The sequence below is a fragment of the Heptranchias perlo genome, chromosome 13 (assembly GCF_035084215.1).
Source record: "Heptranchias perlo isolate sHepPer1 chromosome 13, sHepPer1.hap1, whole genome shotgun sequence".
In the NCBI taxonomy this organism is placed as follows: domain Eukaryota; kingdom Metazoa; phylum Chordata; class Chondrichthyes; order Hexanchiformes; family Hexanchidae; genus Heptranchias; species Heptranchias perlo.
In genome coordinates this window covers 20,153,407-20,173,515 of record NC_090337.1, presented here as the reverse complement: position 1 = coordinate 20,173,515, position 20,109 = coordinate 20,153,407, and the positions used below count along the sequence as shown (strand labels likewise).

General features: G+C 40.2%; 1 protein-coding gene across 7 annotated transcripts in view; it reads right to left on the bottom strand.

Moving 5' to 3' along the window:
- Positions 1-20,109, bottom strand: part of mecom (MDS1 and EVI1 complex locus) — a 649,231-nt gene that overhangs the window by 520,753 nt on the left and 108,369 nt on the right. The gene's annotated exons all lie outside the window — the stretch shown is intronic.

Below are 20,109 nucleotides of genomic sequence, written 5' to 3'. Positions count from 1 at the left end.
AAGAGTATCTATTTGTTACCACTAGTTTATATTTTACAAAGTCCATCACACAATAGTATGAATGTTTTTAATTATTGCACACGACTAAAAAAAAATATTCAGGATGCAAGACGGCTGATCTGGAAAAATTGAAAATATTCCATGACCCTACTGCAGCACTCATTGGGTTAAGCCACTGTTGAATAGTCTTCGTATTCACTGCCTGCCCCATGGACCCTTCAGATTTTTTGTGGTGGGGGTGGAGAAGAGGTCACTATCTTGTTTCCACAAGGGCAGAAGACTGGACGGTGCTAAGTGATAAGACAATATTGTTGCGACAGTGCATTACTTGGCCAAGTATCTCCGAATACCATTGCATCCAGCTGCCATTGATGTAGCATGGAGCATTCCTGCTCTAAAGATGCAATTCCCTGCTCGTGCTTGTTTCTGGATCAGCAATCAGTTTGCTTTTTATTTGACATATCATAATAGCATTGATTGAAAATGGATTCAAAATCAAAATCCTTTCTATTTCCTGGGTGGGCTCAGGCAGGAGAGGAGCAGAGGCACAAATTATCAACTTCAGGAAAGGACACAGCTCTAAATTGTTCTTGAATTGCTATAGCTGTACTATCCTATATCTGTCCTGGGAATGCTTCATATTGAAATTGAGTGCCCAAAATGGAAAGCATTCCATTTCCTAGCACAAATATCTCTCACCTTGTGTTAAATTAACAAAAAAAGTTAAAAGTATTTATTTATTTTAAAATTCCTAGCATACTGGAGCATAAATTCTTCCCAAACTAATCATAAAAAGAGCACAATTTTTATAAACATGTTTTCCGTAAATTCACCAAGAAAATCCATTTGCGATTTTTCACAAGAGGGAAAGTTAATCAATGTGCTTTGTTATACAGCTGATTATTAACATGTAGACGCACTTTCGAATATAGCATATATCCTGCAGTGTTATTTTTTGTTGTTACTTTTAAGGTGCTGAAAATAAATGTATACATTCACAATATGAACTGGCCGTTTCACACTCATTCGGTGATACTATTAATAATGCAAAAAAAATGTGAAAATGTATTCCACAGCTTTATGATCTGGCACATGAGAGGTTTATACGCTGAGGTAAATTGCAGTCTGTTCCTGGGCGCAGAGCAAGAATGGTTCACTGTCAAAGCTGTCATTTTGAAAAATTTGTGTTGATCAAGTTGTTAGTGACAAACCCACCAGAGAATATGTAAGTTCAACCTTAGCCTGTACAGTCCTAAGCAGCCCAGCAGCTTTTTTGTTTATCTTAAGGTTGGCTAAGCAGAACTTAAACATACTTATTCTAGTGGCTTCTTCTCCATCCATACATACAATCATTTCATTTTAAAAGCTTTTACAACAGCTTGCTCTCCAGTTTCTTTAATTTCAGGGCATTATGCCTCCCTGCACAGTGTGCTACTAATTTGCAATCCCTTCTGAGGCGCTTATTCAATTAAATTTTGATAAAGATGAATTGCTTGCAACCTCTATGTTGTCCTTTCATATGGGAGAGAAGGAATATATAAATTGGAGGAATGTTAAATTTTCTTGAGACAGTATATGGAGTGTTACTGTGCTACTAAAAGCTCTCTTGGGGTGCAGCTGACCTGAAAGATTGTCAAGAAACCACCACTGGCACTTTCAGAATGATATTGGACTGTTTCTGGACACTCATTTTCTCCTCAAACAACATAATATATGTACAGTTAGAAACTATCAGGGTGCCCACATCCCTTCTGTGAGTAGTCTATGCTGATTGATGATAAAGTAATAGCCTTTTATGCTTGCAGATATGTTATTTAATAATCTTGCCCATCACAGATTACATAAATATTCAGTCTGTGTAACCATTTAATTTGATTAATACATATTATTGCTTTTTTAACAGAAGCTTTATCCTATTAAAAATAAATGGAATAATGCCTGTGCTAAAATAACAAAGGAATGTAATTAAACATTCATCTGCTAATATCATCAGCATTAAGTCTAAACTAAGATTGTCAAATTTATAGATGATACTGAAGTACAAGATAAGATAAATAATGAGAAACAGTACAAGATGATTCAAAAAAACCTAGATCTTTTCAGGTAGCTGGGCCAATAGATGGCAGATACAATTCAATGTGGAGAAGTGTAAAACAATTTATATAGCACCAAGGACCCAAAAGAAAGAGTATGAAACAGTCTTTTAACAGGCTGAGTTACACTGCTTAGTTACAGTAAAATAAAGGACAAATAAGGCGTTGGGTTGCAGCAGCAGAAGGATAAAGCACAAATCAAAATGTGTTGCTGTATAAGGCATTAGTTAGACACCAACAAGAGTACTGTGGGTAGTTTTGATCTGCTAATCATAAGAAGGATATTATTGCCTGGAGAAGGTAAAAGAGAAGAAACAAACATGATGTTAAGTGTCAGAAAATTAAATTATGAGGACAGGCTAAGTACGTTATAGCAGTATAGTTGTTACACTTACTGGAGTAGTAACCAAGAGGTTATCGCCAGGAATTTCCTTGGGGGTTCTCCCAGTCAGCTGCTGTAACTTCATCAGAAAATTGGCAGAAACCCTATTTTTGATGTGTAGCTGGAGTTCAAATGCCACCATGGCAAAGTGTGAAATTGAATTCAATAAATCCGGTCATTTATGACCATGAAAGCTGCCAGATTGCTATAAAACCCCAGTTGATTCACATATGTCCTTCAAAGAAGGAATCTGCCAACCCTACCAGGTCTAGCCTATATATAATTCTAGTCCACTTTACATGGTTGATTCTTAATGCCCTTTGAAGTAGCCAAGCAAATCTCTCAGTTGTACAAGCAGTCACCACCTAGAGGTTCAAGAAAACCCACCACCACCTTCTCACGGCCACTGGGAATGGGCAATAAATGCGGCCTTACCAGTGTCACCAGCATCCTGAGAACAATTTTTTTTTAAAGTTTGTTTTATTTGAAAAAGAAGAACTTCAAGGTGATCTAATTAAAGTTATCAAGATTATGAAGGGAATTAACAAAATTGTTCTCTAGAGTGAAAGATTTTTCAACCAAGGGCACAGGGTAAAAAAAAAAATCAAGTCATTAAGGATTAAGAAAGAAAGTCAGACAGACGGTAATATAGCTTTGTGGAATAAGTTACCAAGAAGGGCCATTGAAGTAGAGAGTACAAATAGGTTCATGAGGCATTTAGAGGTATTGCTGGAGAGATTAAAGGATTTGGTGAAAAGGCAGTAGGTAGGATTGATCTACAAAAAAAAGTCTTGTTGGATCTTTTCTAATCCTTATGTATGTCAAAGTGTTGAATGTCCAATCAAAGTGTGATTTATATTCTATCCCAAATCAAGAATAATATGTTTTAACCAATTTCAATTCTATTGCACTTTCATTTACAAAATGTCATGGTTGCCATAATATTCAGCAAAACCCTTCACTCTTAACAGAAATAGCCGCTATCCAGAAATTGTATACTGAAGAGGTAAACTAGTCTTTATCAAATGGCTGACATGGACCTCTTTATGACACTCCTAGATCCATAATAATTGGTGCTAGAGGAGTAGGATGTGGTATTATCCTAGTGTCACCTTTTGCAAACACTTGATTCATAGGAACATAGGAACAGGAGTAGGCCATTCAGCCCCTTGTGCCTGCTCCACCATTTGATAAGATCATGGCTGATCTGTGATCTAACTCCATATACCTGCCTCTGGCACATTTCCCTTAATACCTTTGGTTGCCAAAAAGCTACCTATCTCACATTTAAATTTAGCAATTGAGCTAGTATCAATTGCTGTTTGCGGAAGAGAGTTCCAAACTTCTACAACCCTTTGTGTGTAGAAATGTTTTCTAATCTCACTCCTGAACGGTCTGGCTCTAATTTTTAGACTGTGCCCCCTACTCCTAAAATCCCCAACCAGCGGAAATAGTTTCTCTCTATCCACACTATCTGTTCCCCTTAATATCTTATAAACTTTGATCAGATCACCCCTTAACCTTCTGAACTCTAGAGAATACAACCCCAATTTGTGTAATCTCTCCTCGTAACTTAACCCTTGAAGTTCGGGTATCATTCTAGTAAACCTAAGCTGCACTCCCTCCAAGGCCAATATGTCCTTCCGAAGGTGTGGTGCCCAGAACTGCTCACAATACTCCAGGTGCGGTCTAACCAGGGTTTTGTATAGCTGCAGCATAACTTCTGCCCAATTGTACTCCAGTCCTCTTGATATAAAGGCCAGCATTCCATTAGCCTTCTTGATTATTTTCTGCACCTGTTCATGACACTTCAATGATCTATGTACCTGAACCCCTAAGTCCCTTTGGACATCCACTGTTTTTAACTTTTTACCATTTAGAAAGTACCCTGTTCTATCCTTTTTTGATCCAAAGTGGATGACCTCGCATTTGTCTACATTGAATTCCATTTGCCACAGTTTTGCCAATTCACCTAATCTATCAACATCCCTTTGTAATTTTATGTTTTCATCTACACTGCTTACAATGCCACCAATCTTTGTGTCATTGGCAAACTTAGATATGAGACTTTCTATGCCTTCATCTAAGTCGTTAATAAATATTGTTAATAATTGAGGCCCCAAGACAAATCCCTGCGGGACTCCACTAGTCACATCCTGCCAATGTGAGCACTTACCCATTATCCCTACTCTCTGTCACCTTTCACTCAGCCAATTTCCTAACTAAGTCCGTACTTTTCCCTTGATTCCATGGGCTTCTATCTTAGCTAACAGGCTCTTATGTGGGACCTTATCAAATGCCTTCTGGAAGTCCATATAAATAACATCCATTGACATTCCACTGTCCACTACTTTAGTCACCTCTTCAAAAAATTCAATCAGGTTCACAAATCCATTCACAAGCTCATATCACTTTCTTTGCACCTCTTGGCAATTAACTGTTGCCTATAGTTATTGTGCTATGCATTAAACAGTTCCTCACTGACTGTAGTATTATTTAAGCCTGTTGGCCAGAATTTCCACCTGATAAACTGCAAAATATTTCTGGATAAGGGTACAGTAACTTTGTCACAGGATTCATCGCTAGCTATGAACGTCACCACATTCCAACAGCAAGAAGAGCATTGGCAGCTGGGGGGGGTCCACATTCACAACCCCTGCAGACTCAAAAACTGAACAAAATCACTTGATCGGCACAAACACTGTTATTCATAAAAACAAATTTTAAGAAACAATTTGAGAGCAATATCATTCTTTTTGGCAGGGGGGTGGGGGGGTGTAGAAAAGGCGATTGCACATTTGTAGCCATTCTTGGGAGGTGAATTTCCATGGAGGTTCTCCATGAGCCATGGAAACCCAAGAAAAACAACAGGAGAGGTCTTGTGGAAATTCATCCCCTTAGTGTTCGTTTATCGAGGTGTGGGTTTTTCAACAGTTATCCTAAATACTCAGCTACACATGCACAACATATGCCTGCATTTCTGATACTGCATTGCTTATAGGCCAGGACTCCCAATTGGCAAAGCAAAGTCAGACAATTACCCCTTTTATATGAAACATCTGAAGTCCTCAATTATAGCATAGCCTCAGCCACTCTCAGATTACTGACTGAACACCTTGACTAGATTAAAGCTTTGTAATCACTTCCAGGTATCCATTATATTCTATATATCAATAGATTTACTTTTAAATACCAATATAATGTTTACTTGATGGCTGATGGATCCCTCACTTGAGGGATGCTAGTTGTAATGGTTTCTACCACTGAAGTAATAATCTGTACTAGTGAAAGTACCAATAGCAGTTGATGAAATAAGGGTTTTCATTGTTAAAGCAACAACCTGCTATTGAAGTAATGATTGTCATCATCACAATACAGGAAAGAAACAGTTCTGTACGACTCACTGAGCTGGAATGACCCACAGAGACCATTAGGAGATTTGTGGGGTCATCCAAGTTAGTTTTGCATTTCATGATCATATTTGGAATAAAAGTAGTGCAGACAAAAATAATATTAAATGAATCCGGAGCCACAAATCACAGTGTTATGGATTATAAATGTCTATTATATATTAAATTCAGTAAGTGGGATGCGCCTTGCATCAAAAGCTTTCAAGTGAAGCTTCCTGTATGCTGTCTAATCCATGCTATCTCTGTCTATGTGCTTAACCATTGTCTCCTGCTGTGCAGTGATATCCTACATCCCCCCAAGTGCATCTGCTCCTACCGATTCCAATTTCTATTTTTTTTTAAATAGTCACCAGCTGCTATCTCCACCCCTGCTAAGCCTCAGCCCACCATCCGCTCCACACTAACTTGCACTGGCTGTGTTCGTCACGACCATAAACGTGGCCCCAGCCTCTACCTTCCACCCATCTCTAACTCTACTGTACTTTCTTCCTCCCACTGCCCTTCCCTTCCCTAAATACCACTCTACTTTCTGTCTCCACTCTGCTCTAGGTTCTTCAGTGCTCCAGAATAGCAGTCCTCCTTAGCCCTGGTGCAATTAAACCCACTCTCTAACCACTCTTGGCTTGTGGAGTCCATTTAATCTTGATTGATTAATTATATAAATATATACACCCCTGTTTTCTTTGGCATGAATTACTGAATATTTCTTGTGCAATCCTGTTGTGTTCTTCAGCTCCTCATTCTTTGCAAATATGTTGGGTTCTTTTGCTCCACTGTGCAAAATCTTTATAATAAAAATTCTCATGGCTATCATCTATGTTGTGAATGTTGAGTCTATAGGGTTGCTTTCCGTGTGGAGTGTATATCGGGTGGTAGGTGGAAGGGTTTGTGCTCTGCCTACCTGATGCAGTCGGCGGGAGGCCAGAGTGATTTTCATGGTTGGGTGTCACTAACATGTAATCAGTGAGCTGCCAGCTCTAATTGCATTCCCTTTAGACAGATCATTTATTGGGAGGGGAAAATCTGGTGGGGTGGCCACTACTTAAAAGCAGCCTGCAGCCTTTAAAGCGGAGGTGCACTTTTAAATGGTAGTTAGTGCTACGTTAGTTGACATGAAATCAATGTTGGTCTTTAGACAGATGCAGTTTATTTGAGGGTACAAGGAACGAGAGAGATGTTGGACACAATGGGGAGCAGGGTTTATTCATCTGAAGCGCTCTTCAATAGCATTATAATAATTGTCTATTCATTATTGATATAAGTATAAAGACTTTGTTCATAATTGAACATCTGTCCCACAGATATGATGGTTCCATACATTAATCACTCACATCATTACGAGGGATTAATCTCTGTTTCCTGCCCAACTGCCATTCTCCTACCAAGGCCACATCTCCCTGTGCTCGCTCTCTCTCTCCCCAGCCCAAAGCCTGAGACCAAGCCCCAGCTTCCCCTTTCCTTTTGAGTCCGAGCTTGAACAAACCCCATCCTCGCCCACCCCACTAGTCCTGGCCCTCACTACCTTCACACCTTGGATCCCCCTGTCTGTTCCCTTGCATGAAGGCAAAATGGCACATGCCCTTGCTCCTCGAGAGGGAAAATTATTTTTGCAACTATCAGAAGTTTAGACCCTGGATCCATCTTTAGGCTTACATAACAGGTATGAGGAAAAGGGGAGAGTGTGAGACATACAGAGAAAAGGAGACACAGATAGACAAACAGAGAAAGAAACAGACACAGGCACATAAATTTAAAATGAATGTATGAAAAGTCATGGGCTGTTAGCCTGCGATTTTCCGAGATGCTTCCCACTATGAGCACCAGATCACGGAATTACTCTGATACAAAGTGCATGGGACGTATTAAGAGTAAGAAATATACAGAAGAGTGGAGACAGAGACAGGGGCAGATTTATAAAGAGCGAGAAAGTTGTAGATCAGATGGAGAGGACAACAAAAGAAAGTGTGAGAGAAGCAGACACAGAAAATGGAAGACGGAAAACATGCAACAGCAAATAGGAAGAGCTGGATAGAAAGAATTAGAGATTGGGAGACAAGTAGAAAGACAGTTTTAGGAGACTGTTTATTTTTGTCCTTGAGCAATGTGATAGGAGATCAACTAATACTTTTAAAAGAACAACTTCTTTAACATATTCTAATACTACTCTGGGAATTAATGACACATTAATATGAAGCAGATGAGCAGAAAGAAAAGGGCGTTAGATCACCAAAGTGCCTTGAAGCTGAGATACAGATTTATTTCTAAGTAAAATACCTCGGCCTAGTAATTAAAACATAAGAAATAGGAGCAGGAGTAGGCCATACAGCCCCTCAAGCCTGCTCCGCCATTCAATAAGATCATGGCTGATCTCCGACCTCAACTCTACTTTCCTTCCCTGTCCCCATATGCCTTGATTCCCTTAGTGTTCAAATATCCATCAATCTCAGTCTTGAATATACTCAACGACTGAGCATCCACATCCCTCTGGGATAGAGAATTCCAAAGATTCACAACCCTCTGCCCGAAGAAATTCCTACTCATCTCAGTCTTGAATGTTCGACCCCTTATCCTGCATTATGCTTCCTAGTTCTAGACTCTCTAGCCAGGGGAAACAATCTCTCAGCATCTACCTTGTCAAGCCCCCTCATAATCTTATGTGTTTCAAAGAGATCACCACTCATTCTTCTAAACTCCAGAGAGTATAGGCCCATTCTACTCAACCTCTCTTCATAGGACAACCCTGTCATCCCAGGAATTAATCTTCATTGCACCGCCTCCAAGGCAAATATATCCTTCCTTAGATGAGGAGTCCAAAACTATACGCAGTACTCCAGGTGAGGTCTCACTAAAGCCCTGCACAACTGTAGCAAGACTTCCTTACTCTAGTACTCTGCAACCCCCTTGTAATAAAGGCCAACATGCCATTTGCTTTCCTCATTGCCTGCTGTACCTGCATGCTAACTTTTTGTGTTTCTTGTACAAGGATACCCAAGTCTCTCTGAACACCAACATTCAATAGTTTCTCACCATTTAAAAAATATTCTGTTTTTCTATTCTTCCTACCAAAGTGAATAACTTCACATTTCCCCACATTATATTCTGTCTGCCACCTTCTTGCCCACTCACAATCTGTCTACATCCCTTTGCAGACTCTTGTGTCCTCCTCACAGCATACTTTCCCATCTAGCTTAGTATCGTCAGCAAACTTGGATACATTACACTCGGTCCCTTCATCTAAGTCATTAATATAGATTGTAAATAGCTGAAGCCCAAGCACCGATCCTTGTGACACCCCCCTGGTTACAGTCTGCCAACCTGAGAATGATCCATTTATCCCAACTCTCTGTTTTCTTTCCTTTAACCAATCCTCTATTCATGCTGGGACCATTCCAGAATCTAGAGAATTTTGGAAGGTTTTGGAAGTTTCAAAGGGTTGAAAAATCCCATTGTTTGTTTTTTTTTGATATTTTAGCTGATAATTGCTGATATTTTACTGGCAATGATCAGCTATAACATAAAAAGAAATACAATGGGGTCATGTATGATTCCCTGAGTCTTGTCATATGATGGCACTGTTCAGAAAACACACATATATTCAGGTGCCCCTGATGTAACATTTAGTATCAATCTAAATAATACTGCTTTAAAGCTCTGATATGCATCACACAATGGCACAGGACCTTGCTGCAAAGTAATTCTCTCTGAGAATACTACAACATAACAGTTTGAGTAGGTGAGTAACTCCCAGGTTAGGCTGTTTGTGAGGGGAAGAGTGTGAGAGGCACTGAGTTCAAAACCCTGGACATCTGCACTACTACGTGCAAACACTGGGCCCTAGCAAGATCAATGGTCACCTAAGTAATCTGGAATTGAGTCTGTGGGAGGTCTTCTGCAAGAAGCCTGCACACAGAGTCAGGTGCATAAGAATGAATAATGGGGTTCAGGGCTAACGCAAGAGTTGAGCAGCAGCGGAATGAAGGAGTATATAGAGGAAGATGAAGGAAATCAAAGTAATAAATGGACAGGAACAGCAGGCATCAACTTCATGGGGAGTCATATCCTCCTTCCCATGAAAGAAAGAATTACATTGATATTTTAACTGTCATGCTCTCAGGAAAAGAGCTGAATTATGATTCTCTCCATTAATGCAAACAAAAAAAGTCTACACCCTAACATGTTATGCTAACTGTAGAACAGACTTTCCGAGTTTAATAACCCATTTGTCAGACAAGATGTAAACTGTATGTTATCTAACTGCTCCCTTTCTAACACTCTAGATTTTGTTTAATACTGTGGTACTCCTTCAAGAAGACCAACTCCTTCAAGACGAAAGAACATGAATTGAGCTTTTATTCTCCAAATGTGAGGGATAAGGCTCAGGTTACATGTAGGATGACTAAATGAATGCCCAATTCACAGAATATTTATACACTGGCATTCAAGCATTACGTATATAAATATAAAACACTTCAATATGTTTGTTTTAGAATTTTTAAAAGAAATTAAGGTTGGTTAACAATATAGTAATTGTATTTGGGTGCTATGTAAAGCCAATAAAATGGCCTGGTGACCTAGACGTTGAAAGGTTCAAATAACACTACCAGTGTATGGGTGGGGGGAGGAGCCGGGGTGGGGGGGGGGGGAAGAGGAAGAGAAGGAATGGAGAGCCAATGATATTTAAAAGGCAATCTTTATTTCAAATGGAATTTACCAATGAACATCCCAGCTCTGTAAAATGCATCTCAAGGTTGCATGGCGAAGGCATTTTAAATGAGTATTATTGGTCTGTACAGTTTGAGGAGAACAAGCTAGGAATGATCTTTCTTAGTCCAGTACCTGGAAACTCTCAACAATGCACAGATTTTTAGCCTTTTGGGGTAGTGTTTGAATTAGTTCTGGAACGCTGCACGCTGATGACCGTTGAGGGATAATTCACTGGAGTCGTTTACTGTTTTTCTTTTTTCAGTGAGTTATCACTTGTCTGGGCAGCGCAAAGAGCCTCCACACCCAACGCATAAATTAGGTTTGCTCCACTACATTTCATACAGTTTGACAATCCTCGTCTTAAATCTTAAGTAAAAGTCATTAAGTGTTTAAAGCATGTTTTAAATTATGGCTCTTCTACCTGATTGTAGTTCAAATTCAAAGAAAGAGCGACAACAATAAGAAGGCAGCTGCACCGCCCATGAGCAACTCGCTCGGAATGATTGGGTCGAGATTCTAGATGGCGCCGCTGACCTTCGCGATTTATATTGGGCCAAACCCAGCTTTGGAATGAAGGAAGCTGCTCCTCAAGGACACACATCCTTAAACCGCTGAACAACCCCATTCGGTAGCATTTGCTTCGAATTGCATTAGTCCTTTCCATGAATGCTATGCACAACTGATTATGACAATGAGAAAGAAGGATAGACGCTTGGCAAAATCAATTGCCACTGGTAACAGAAAACATTTGATGGTCATCCGAGGAGCAATCCATTAGTTATTTGACCAGCCACTTTGCCATGGACAAACAATGGCCATATAAGAAATATACTGGATTTCACCTACCAAAGCTGCTGCCTCTAGCTTCCATACACCCAAGCTATGGGCCCAAGCTTTCACTCTCCTAGGCTATTGCCTTTAGCTTTCACCCGTTGAAGACCTTAGCCCACTTTATTATGTAAGGAGACCCTGCACTCTGGTCTGATTAAGATCAGCTGTCTTTGTACAGTTGTAACAGTTGCATCATTTAGAAACTGGTGACAGAGGAAATAAAAATGAATAATTCTTTCCCTGAAACACAAACTGACTATATTTGAATCTTCAAACAGTCGTAAGCTGGACACAAACTGCTGGCACTTTAATTTATATAATTGAGATACTCGTTTTGAACTGAAACGCGATGTTATTCTAAATATTATTTTAGTGCATCCAATATCTCCATGCATTGCCATCTGGAAGATTTTTTTCTTTTGAAAACTTCGAGAAGTTGAAATAACTCCAGATTGTGAATCATCATGGAGTTATGTATAAGCACAAAAGAGAATCATTGTACCTTACTGACCCTGTGGCTTTCAAGAGCAAGAAAGAAAATCTCTTCCTTTTAAGGAGGCCCACTCTTGCTGGGAGCTTATCATATTTTGGACATTGGTGACTCCAGCCCCAAATTTAGAAGAAGCATATTCATATACACATAGACTTACACAAGACTCTCTGGGCACAAAGAGTGCTTTTTCCACGCAATACTCATTCAAAACAGATCGCCTGCATGTTTTATCCAATTAATTATCAGAATTTCTTCACTGGTTGCCTATTAGAAAAAGTCAGGTGAGAACGAATTAGATATTGGTCTAATAGAAATCTCCTTTGGCCCCTTTCAATTCACCAAATTACTTGATGAGCAAGCTGAGATTTGAAACTCATAGGGTTCCAGGTCAATATGTTGAAATACCTTCTTGAGGAACACTCATCTGCTAGTCGTATTTTCTTTTCCAAGTTTGTGTAAGGTTTTCCCCACACTCTTAGGGAAGTCTATAGCATAGAATGTAGTACAGAAGCAGATGATTTTATTTGTTGTTTTTGGATGTAAAAAAATTAGCCTTTAATAGATTTCCTCATGATATGCCCTTCCCTCTGCTGATATCACTTTGGAAGCAATCTAGAGCAGTTCTGGGAAAGGGAAGACCTCTTCCTGCCTGAATTTGATATCCCTCCTCCTGAGGAACACTTCATTTTTATTCAATGATTCTCCTTGATGGCCTTTCTAGGATCAGAAATGCAACATTGCAGACAATTGCACAACTGTGTGATACTGTGTCTTAACGCCCCACCATTGCGAACCACTGCTTTACCTGTGAAGAATTATTTGTTCCTGACTACCTGACTTCCCTTTCTTGGTCTCAAGTTTGCCAAATTTCTCCCTCTGTTTCAGCACTATTCTCACCACTCAAAACTGCAAAACACCTCTCTTTAAAAAGCCCATCCTCATTCCCTTCATTTTTGCAAATTGCTACCCTATCTACAATTTGGGATTTCTCCAAGGTCTTTGTGTCAGTCACCTGACATCAGGCTCACTGCTCAATGACACAGTTGATTCTCCTCTGCCAACTCTCCTTCTTGATCCACTTCCATTACACAACTCCTACCTGTACCAATACAGTCACTACATCTCCTTAAATGTTTTCTCCTCCCTTGCCTGCACTGTCACCCCAATATGCCCCAGGGCTCCATCCTTGGTTGTCTCCTATTCATCATCTACATGCAATCCCTTAGTGATATAAACCACAAGCACAATGCCAGCTTCCATGTGTATGCAGGCAACTTCACTTTGAGTTTTTATTGACTCCAGCTGCTGCTGTCCAAATTCCCTCCTTAAACCTCTGCACCTCTCTACCTCACTCTCCTCCTTTAAGACGCTCCTTAAAATATACCCGTCACCTGTCCTAATTTCTCCTTATGTGGCTTGGTGTCAAATTTTGTTTGATAATGCTCCTGTGAAGTGCCTTGGGATGTTTTACTATGTTAAAAGGTGCTATATAAATGCAAGTTGTTGTTGTTGTCATATGCCAAATTCTGGACAAGTTGAAACTTCATGCAGGTCAACATTGAAGAACTGTGGCCAGCACCAACATGCCTCTGGTTCCAACTCCATAAAACCTCTGGATGTCCATTCAGACTGAATGTCCAGTTATTCAGAATGCTAGGGTTATTCAACATTTTACCCATTATGGTATCTGAATATCACTCACTAAAAATATGAGCATTAAAATAAAGAAATTAACATTACAAGGGCAAAATAGTAACAGCTATAAATAACCATTTTCTGCTGGTGGACAATCCGCATCACCTGCACAGAGCAAAATCCAAGATCTCTGCAGTATCAGTGATGTGATACGATCAAAGGAACCTTCATCCATTTAAACCTTCACTAGGAAATTTAGCTTTTGCAGTTCATGATGTCTTCTGAACTCAGTGTTTTACTATTTTATTACTCGTAGGCTATCTTGTACAGAACATTCACATGCACCCTAAACCATAGAAATAAAAATCATATTCATGCCTATAGACTTTGCAATAAAAACTTAAAAGACCAACATTTATATAGTATGTCTTTCAGAAACATCCCAAACTACTTCATATGAATAGACAAGTTATAAAGTGCAGTGGCTGTTGTTTTGTAATCAAATACAGCAGCAAATTGGCACAAAGCAAGATCTCAGATATAGCAGCTGGATGTCGAGTTAATCTGTTTTGGGTAATGTTTGTTAGGCGGACTGTTGGCCATGACACTGGGAGAATTTCCTGAACTTCTTCAAATAGTGCCACAGGATCTTTAACATCAAGCTGAAGCACAAGAACAAGTAGATAGAGCCTTGGTTTAACATCTCATCAAAAGACGGCACCTCTGAAAATGCAGCATCTCCTCAGCACTGCACTGGAGTGTCAGCCGAGATTCATGTGGGACTTGAACCCACAACCTTCTGACTCAGGAGTGTTACTAATCGAGCAAAGTTCAGCAACATCACCAGATGGCATGATGGGGTTTCTCACAATCTCCCACCATAACTTTGGTGGACGATCAGCAGAAGCCTCATAGAAATGGTGTAAACAGCTGTTTACCCGCTTTGTCTGGGGTCTGCTGAAGTTGCGGTGGGAAATCAGGACAACCCCCATGGAAATCCTACCTCATACCTATAATAGATTGAAACTGGTAGCCAGAATTTTCCGCTTTCACACTTGCCAGCCCATGATTTTTTGTCCGTTAAATTAATTGGGAGGGGAAAAAAAATCGCGGGCGGGCAAGTTCATGAGCAGAAAATTCTAGCCAGAAAGTCCACACTCCAGTATAATTCAAAGTTCTGTATCACACTTAGTGTTGAAGCCACAATAATCTGCAGTTTCTTAATGGACTTTGCCACAAAAACAACCACGGTTCTGATCAGATACCTATATTTTGCCACAAATACAGTCAAGAAAGGCTGAACAAGCATGGGCTGAAAGGTTAAACAGGCTGGGGCTCTTTTCTCACGAAGGCTGAGGGGTGACCTGATAGCGATTCTTTTTAAATTATGAAGGGTTTTGAAAGGGTAGACGTAGAGAAGATATTTCTACATGTGGGGGAAACCAAAACCAGGGGCCATAAATATAAGCCAAGGCTTCTTCGACAGCACCTCCAAAACCTGCGACTTCTACCACCTAGAAGGACACAGGCAGCAGGCACATGGGAACAACACCACCTACACGTTCCCTCTAAGTCACACACCATCCTGACTTGGAAATATATTGCCGTTCCTTCCTTGTTGCTGGGTCAAAATCCTGGAACTCCCTACGAAACAGCACTGTGGGAGTACTTTCACCACACAGATTGCAACAGTTAAAGGCAGTGGCTCATCACCACCTTCTCAAGGGCAATTAGGGATGGACAATAAATGCTGGCCTTGCCAGCGATGCCCACTCCCCATGAATGAGTAATAAAAAAAAGTCACCAATAAACCAAATAGGGAAGTCAGGTGAAACTTCTTTACCCAAAGAGTGGTAAGAATGTGGAACTCCCTATCACAAGGAGTTGTTGAGGCAAATAGCATAGATGCATTTAAGGGGAAGCTAGATAAACACCTGAGGGAGAAAGGAACAGAAGGATAGGGTTAGATGAAGAGGGGTGGGAGGAGATTTGTGTAGAGCATAAACATCAGCATAGACCAGTTGGGCCGAATGGCCTGCTTCTGTGCTGTAGGCGCGATGTAATTCTATGTAAGGTTCTGATCTGCAGCCTGATCTATGTGCAGGGCTATTATATTGTGTATCCTTAAAATGACACTACCCTACGCTTTAGCAGCAGAATAATGCACTGGATAGATTTTTGTTTTTACCACCTGGGTATTAAAAATCACCTGTGCACAGAGCACAGAACAAAATCTGGCAGGTAGGATCGCACGCCCCTTATAGAACCCACTGGATTTTCCTTCCACTTATTTAAATGGAGGGTGAATCAGGCTGGTTCTTTTCCCGACATGCGATTCTCCCTGCCAGATTTTCCTCTCTGCGCTCCACCTGGGTGGTAAAGATAAAACTCTTTCCCCCCATTATTTTCTACATTGTATAACGTTCCTGTCATCCCAATCAGCAGATCCACTGACTTGCAGTGAGCAGAGCCTTGGGAGATTCACTGGTATATAGATTAAAAAGTTAAAATCCTTATAAAATGTGAAAACTCATTAAATATTTTCTCTGTGCTGGAAACTGCAAGTTTCACCAATAGGATAATCAATGACTTCCCACGTTTTTCTATCCACTCATGACCTCGCTGCTCCTGGCTTTGTTGGTTAGGTATTTTTTTATATAAATATTCTAAAAAGTACTATGCTTGGTTAAAATGCTGAATTTCTGCGACTAAAGTAAGGGGACGCAACAGCTGATGCCATTTCTCACCTTTTAAAAACAGGTTGTTACGACATTCAGAGGTTGCTAACTTATGACTGCTGCTCATTAATAGTGAGTAATGGGGCAGGATATAGAAAAAGAGGGTGCAAAGGTCACCTGAATCTGGGGGAACGGGGCAGTCGGCAGTGAAATTGCTAAAATCCAAAACGTGATTCGAAGTCAAACAGCTGGCTCTTATTACAAAGTTAGTGCCATGGAAAGGAGCGGAAGGACAATCTGCTCACACCATTTGCTCTCATATAACAAGTAGTGGCATAATGGCAGTGAATGTAAGGGATATTTGGTGCAGTACGATTTTCAAATATAGCTGCTGTTTTCAAGCAATGTTTGTGAACGGCAGCCAATGATCTATCAATTATACAGATTAAATAGTAGTTCTTAAAAAATGGACATCAAACTAAAACCACCTTTTTTAAAAAAACAGGAGACAGTGTGCCCGATTATGATAGATGAAATAACTTTTAAAAACAGTAATAATATTTTAAAATAAAAAGTGATATGAACCAAATATAGTTTGAGGGAAGAGTTGGATGGGGCACTATGGTTCATGGCTGAAGATGAAATTGGCCTAAGCAAGTCACTGGAATTTGTTGAGTTATGGGCCCTCCAGAGGAGTGAAATGTAATTTGGCATTAACACCGCTCCCCAGCCCTATCCTGTATCCCTATTTATCAGATATGGTCTCAGGTTCAATTGCCTGCACATGACTACCTGGAATTTTAATCTGTAAAAGTCTTTGCAAATTATATCAGTATTTTGTAATACTGACTTTAGGGGTCAAAGGCATTGATCTCAGTGATGCATAATATGGAAGGAGATAAGTGACAAGGGCTTGAAGTTCCTGTCTCTTCACTTGTGCCAGACAGGAATTCTGTCTCCGTCACATTGTGCGAGAAACATGAAGGAAATGACACTGAGTTTGTTGTGTGATATTTCAGAGCTTCGCAGTGTCGCTTTCTTTTGAACATGGGCTGGTAGCGTTCAGGAAAAGTTGATCTACACGCGGCCTAACCAGTGCTCCTTCAAAGGACTGCTGGAGGCCGCCACCAAAAAGGCACATTTTTTTAAAAAAAACTAACCTTAATGTGGAGCCAGGAGGTGCAGGAGTGCTCCTCCCGGGTCAACTGCAGTGAAGACGACTATTGTTGGCCCCCGCTCGGTCCCCTCCCTCCCGATCGCCCCCCACACTCCCGGTCGCTTCACTCCCTCTCCCGGGACCTACCTGGAGGCTGCTGCCAGCCTGAAATCTAAACCTTTTTCACTGGAGAGCTGCTCAGAAACACCCATGTAAATGAGGCCAGCGGCCCAATATCAGTTGGGCCTCGGGCCCACCCGTTCTGGTGCAAGGATTGTACCCTGTGCCCAGTTCGTGCTGGCAGGCCGGTGTAAACCAATTTCTAGGCCAGAGATTCTTGACTCCTCTGGATTTTTGGTTAGGTTTGTGATTTGCAACATGAAATATTTATGCGCTAATCATATTTTTGGCCAGGTAGCTAACTCCCCTAAATACTCTTGCTTCGTTAATGCTTCTAGCTGACATTCCATGCAATTTTAGACAAAGGTGTTTTTAATGAGATCCCCTTTCAAGCACTCTTTATTAGGGACCTACAAAACTAGATGTGTTTTTCAAAGTTGGGAGTGGGGAAGAAAACATTTCATATCTGATGTGTATAATTAGTGTGACCATGTTGCAAGAAATCATTTTGAGTGCACATCTCACCTTTAGAAAGCTCTGTAGCCCCCTGGTGGAATGCAACCTTAAAAAGGTGCACGTGCTGGTTAAATACGAGTTGAAACACCAGTTAAAATATACCTGTGGCTTTTTTTTAAAAATTACAATAAGGGTCCTGCAGGCACTCCAGATATACCCGTCAACTTTTAACTCTCCAACCCAGTCTTCAATTGACTGTTTACTCAGCATCACCAATCATCTGTATGCACACCCACACATTTGAGAATTCTTCTGCTCTTTTCATACATTTACTAATGTCATGAGACAGTTGCCAACTTTTTTTTGGATCTTCTGCAAATTCCCCAACATCAGGGATTTGTGTTGGCAAATACTTTGACGCCACAAAGTGGGGTTGGGGATTTTTTTTTTCCAAAATTTCTGCGGCTCAAGCTTGCTAAAGCTGAAACGCTGCTCTCAACCCAAGTAAAGGCGCCGTGAAAAACACCAGTAATGTGTAAACAGACCAACCATCTCTTCAGCCAATGAATTAGGGGAATACTCACCATCCACTCAACCATTATGATGTAATTGTTTCTTCAACATATTTTGCTAATACCGCAACATAAAGAAATTGCATTTATATAGCACCGTATCACAGACTTCACACAGAATTTTATTATGTTGTGTAGTTAATGTTGCTACATGGGTAAGCATAGCAGCCATTTTGCACACAGCAAGGTCCTACAATGAGCAGTGAATGAATGACCAGTAATCTCCTTTTGGTGGTCTTGGTTATGGAAGGAATGTTGTCCATGTCACCAAAAGTCCTTGCTATCCTTCGAATAATGCCATGGGACTTGCACGTGACATAATTTCCACCTGAAACTGCAGGGCCTCGGTTTAACATCTCATCCAAAGGGCGCCATCCTTGACAATGCTGCACTCCCTTACATCCTGGAATGGGGCTTAAACCCACAACGTTCTGATTCAGAGACAAACGTGGCTACCAACTGAGACAAACTGACACTTTTGTACTTCAACTAAAGAAAGAGGTTAAAATAATAGTTTGTCAGTTAGAGCTTCTGGTTGACAAAAGTGTGACCTTGTTTTCACTGTTTTGTGTAAATAAGCTAAAAGACAGTAATAGAATTGTTAACAATTCTGGGCCAGTTGGGTCCGCAGCTAACTGTGAAATGTATATGTGAAGCACCAACAATTCCATGGAGGTCAGATTGATGTGATGTCATTACTGTTTGACACCTCATATAATACCTGTTATTTTCATAAATACCCATAACACAGAAATAGCTCCAAAACTGTTTGTTACAAATCCTGGGTCTAGTAACTTTGACTGCAATCTAGATTTGCGTCACCTACTTATCTAGTATATCAACTTGTTCTACCACATGCTAAAATGTAGACTTTTATAGCTAGATCTTCCTGTATAGGCTGTGTTATTGCATATTTACCTTTAGTGCAATATGTTATCACCAGCAGTAATCCACTATTTATACTAATTATTGTTACTCTGCGTCACCTACAATATTAAACCCAACTGTAACGGAATACAGCACGTTAACTAAACTTGCATTCACACTATAACCGTAGCGTTGATGTGAATTGTTTCACTTTGTTACAACACTGCAGTTATAGCGCAAATGCAGCCTAAATGGTGTCCAGATGTGACCATCAGTGTGAAATCTGTGCATCAATGCTAAAATTTGGGAGTGTAAATGCAAAATTGTTCGGGAACAAATCTTATTTGAATAAACAAATTTAGAGTTTTCCCTTTTTCTGGGGTGAAACACTGAAATTGTGCTACCAAAATCATAAATAAGTTTTAACCTCCCACTGATATTTGTTAACAAACCACGTTATTCTGCATTAGACAACTTTTGAAGAAATATATTTATTATGGGAAATGATGCATTCAATTTAATGGGGTACTAATGTTATTATAATAATTAGACTAGTCTATGCAGTATGCTAAACATTAATTGGCATAAAATATGCCATTTTCTAGATATTTAGGAATTTGGGAGCTAGTGGTTAAAAGAGCAAGATAGATGCTAGAACACCGCAGAAACTTATTGTGCTGAATATGGGGAGAGGGGAGTTTGATTTGAGATG